We start from the raw sequence: 4,285 nt of genomic DNA, 5'->3' as shown, positions 1-4,285 counted from the left end.
TATAATAACTAAATTAAAAAAGAAAAAGTTAAAGTAATTGTCCCATTAAGCAGTGCTATTGTAATGGCTAGGATCCCCCATGTTCCGTAAGATTTTTTTAAAAATAAACTTTATTTTAGCATAGTTTTAGATTTACAGACGAGTACAAAGTATTCCTGCATAGCCCCCATCTGATTCCCCCTATTGCTACCGTCTCATATTATTATGGCATTTGTCACAACGAATGAACTGATATTACTATTAGCAAAACTCCATCACAAGGTTCTGTTTTTACATAGGATAATAGTGAAGAAATTCATACTATTTGCATGGATCCCAGTGATTTTATGGGGGGGAAGATCCACAAAGTGTGCTTAAAAGCAACTTTAGGCGGCTTACTGTTTACTCAGCACAGAAGCAAAACAAGGATCTGCTAACTTGGTCTCATCCTACACTGATCGATTGTGCTACAGGTCACTTAGGGACATTTATACAAGCCCTTTTGTGAAGTCATCAGCAAATGCAGTGGATAATTTGGCAGGTTTGAGTGAAGGGGTCAAATAACACCAAAGTATTGAAGCCAACTCTCCCTTTACTATTTATAAGGTCAACATAGAAAGCTCTTGTCCCACAAGCCCAATTACAGTGAATTTGGAAGCTGCAAGTTCAGGACAAGCTGTCAGTGTCTTCTGAAAAAAAACCACACCAAATCTCCAGATAAAACCCCAAGTCAGCCAACCTCTCAGCAGCTGCGGGGGGAGACTCAAGGTCAGAGTGCCCTGATACTAGACGGCTGCTGCGTACTAGACTTTGCCATAAAACCAACTTCAGAAAATCATGCACTTGACCTTAATCCCATGGTTCTTCCTGCATTATGGCTGCAGCCAGTGGCAACGGGGAAATCCTGCATCTCCTCGCTGGGAAGGCAACACTTTGCAGTTCCTGGGGAAAGTTTGGGAAATGAGGCTTGCAAGCTAGGGCTGTGCAACCTGGAGTTCAGCTGATGCGTATAATTTAGATGGATTAATTTGGAAAATCCACTAGTATGAGAAAGAAGAATTCAATTCATTTAGAGACATTACATCTGTAAAAGGCACCGAGCGGCCCCCATCCTCCTACCCAGTCATGCAGGCTGTGTGATTCTGGCTAAGATGCTGCAGGCAGTGAGGGAGCCCCTACATACTTATATGTTTATTAATTTCCACACAGGATTCAAGCTAAGGAGCAAATATTAGTTCAGTTATGTAGAGGAAAATACCCAACTCAGAAAAGGCTGCTACACACAGAGATCTTGCACTCAGCTCTTTCTTGGTTCTCCAAAAATTGAACAGTGAATCGTTAAAACAAAAATCCACCAGAAAACTCTTTCCACCTTCAGAATCGAGGGGCACAATGAAAGGACCCCATCAAAATTTCACCCGCACCCTCAGCCCTGAGTAGTTTAGGCCCCTGAATGCCCTGAGCGGGGTGGGTGATGGATGTCACACCCAAAACTGCTTTCTGAACACACAGAGCATATAGTGGAGGCAGAACCATTTCTGCCCACCAGGTCTTTCTTTGACATCGCATGTGCTTTTGGGGGAGGGGGCAGCAAGGGCAGTGCCCACACTTGGCAGCCAAGTCAGACCCCAGCGCTTGCCCTGGGAAACCAGCCATCCACGAGCAGCTACTTGGCATTGGTCAGGGTCCTTCTTTGGTCTTGGGGGCAGGACACATCTCCGAAGGGTCAGTTGCAGCTTCATCCCGGTTCTGTCCAGGTCCAAAGCAAGCCGCTCCGTCCAGTCTGCGCGTGCCCCCCGAGGTCGGAGGCTGCACCCCTGCAGTGGACCAGTTGTCCTCACTCATCCCTCCCCTTTGCCCCACAGATCCAATCTTATCTCCTTGCCTTTGTTAGAGTCATGTCAGGCACAGGTGTGTGTGTGTGGGGGGTGCCAGGCCAGGCAGGACAGTCGCAAATGACCTTCCCCTTCCCTCCCACTAGATTCCCCTTACCTCCCAGCCCAGTCTTAAACTGGCTCAGATGTCACACCTTTTCACCTCCGAGTGAGTATGGGTGACAGGCACTTTGCCTCAAACGGATCCAAAAAGACAAAAATGTATGTATCAGACCCATTCCCCAGTGACTCCCAGTACCGTGTTTCCCCGAAAATAAGGCTGGGTCTTATATTAATTTTTGCTCTAAAAGATGCATTAGGGCTTATGTTTAGGGGATGTCATCCTGAAAAATCACGCTAGGGCTTATTTTCCAGTTATGTCTTATTTTCGGGGAAACACGGTATGAGACTGGCGGTGGGCTTCCACCAGTGCCCCGCTGGCCATCATAGGAAGCCCTTCAGCATCCAGGTTCAGCTCACAGGAAGGTCAAGGCTTTGTCACTCAGGCATTTGCAAGCTAAAGTGCCACAAACCTGCAGCATCCCTTCTCTGGGCATCAGTCTTGTGCTGCCTTCTGCAGCCTCCACCCCCACCCCATCCCGAGGGGCCTTCCCACCCACTCCAGGGTTGTGGTTCAGGGTGGGAGGGGCTTTGGATGCCCCCCCCCCTCAACCTCTGCACTCTTACATGATGTTTCGTGTGTTTTTTTAAATTTTATTGGGGAATATTGGGGAACAGTGTTTTCTGTTCCCAGGGCCCATCAGCTCCAAGTCATTGTTCTTCAATCTAGTTGTGAAGGGCACAGCTCACTGGCCCATGTGGGAATCGAACCAGCAACCCTGTTGTTCAGAGCTAGAGCTCTAACCAACTGAGCCATCCGGCTGCCTCCATGATGTTGTCTTATGACAGTAGTAATTCATTATTTGTGACTGTTTCTTCAATCCTCTAATGGACATTTCATTCAACAATATTTAATGAGCCTCAACTAGGAGCCAAGCTCTCCTCTTTGGGTTGTTACATTCTAAGGGGAAGGCAGCTGAGCAAGTAACCCGAGGGGACAGCCACAGTTTGTAATTGAATGGCCATAACTAGGATATTGAGAGAACTACAGGACTCATTCAGGCCTCTCAAAGGTACAGTTAGGGGAGGAGGGCCCCTCAGCGGAGCAGGCGGTGGAGGTGTCAGTCCCAGCAGCTACTTCCAAGGCACCTAATGCACATGCCCAAATCTGAACTTCAAAACCTGTGTTCTGCCCCTATCCTCCTAGTTTCTCTAAATCAGGGATGGACCCTCCATCCAGCCAACTGTGCACATGAAAAACCCAGAGGTCAACCCGGACACCGCTCTGCACCCACCTCCATCACCAAGTCCGGACACTCCCTTGCTTAAATTGGACACTGGCATTCCCTGTGTTCTTAGGGTGAAATCTAAAATTGCGAATGCACCCTTCAAGGGTGGGCCCACTCTTCTGGGCTCATCGTGAACCACTCCCACCCTGCGTTCTCACCATACTAACCTTTCAATTCCCTGAAAGCTGGCCCCTGGGCCTTTACATTAAGCACTCACCCCCACTTATAGCGATCTCCCTCATCTTGCGTTCAATCTCCTGACTATTCACATTGGAGGCACTGTGTCCCATTGCTTCACGGTCCTTTTAGATTTATGACTGTGTAATGATGTGTGCTCGCCTAAGCCTGCCCCCTACCTGGAGTGGTGGCATCTCCGTTTTGAAGCCCCAGAGCCCAGCATAGCCTGGCACACGCTACAGGCACAAATCTGTTTGGCGATGGATGAAGGGAGGAAAGAACGAGCTGCTGAAATCCTGGCTCTCTCCCTCCCTTCACTGACCCAGCTCGCTCCCACCTGGTGAATAGGGGCTGACACATACACTCAAAGCCAGTGAAAATGCTCAGACAACCCCACATGGACCCCGAACCTGAGCTGGCTGTACCCCAGCCCTTCAGGGACTAAGAACAGCTTTTCCCACTTCCATCCCTGGCAGCAAATGTCCTCAGAGTTGCTATCACAGAAAAGCATTTTGCAATGGTGCAGCCACTCCGGACCCCACAGACGTCCCCTAAAGGGAGGCTTCTGCCTCTGATCACCCCTCAGAAGGCCGGGAGATCTGGGTCCTTCCTCCCTTGTTGCGGGGAGGGGCCAGGAGTCACCTGGCTAGTTGGTGACGTGGGTGGTCTCCTTACAGTGGTCTTCAACCCCTTCTCTTTTTAAATCAGTAGACCTCTTTCTGACATAAAACTCAAACAGAGACCAGCGTATGAAAATCAAGACTGTCTGCTAGAAGTGGGGTGGTGCCGGGCACCCCACCACCTCTTCACCCTCCCTCAAGCTCCTCCCTGGAGCCCAGGAGAGAACCATCCCTCCTAGCGGCCTAAGCTGCCAAGCAGACAGAATGAAGACACGACAGACTGAGG

Source organism: Rhinolophus sinicus, chromosome 14 (assembly GCF_057876585.1).
Source record: "Rhinolophus sinicus isolate RSI-liver-muscle chromosome 14, RSI-T2T, whole genome shotgun sequence".
NCBI classification, from domain to species: Eukaryota; Metazoa; Chordata; class Mammalia; order Chiroptera; family Rhinolophidae; genus Rhinolophus; species Rhinolophus sinicus.
The sequence above is the reverse complement of the archived record's forward strand: the minus strand, read 5'-3'. Positions refer to the sequence as shown.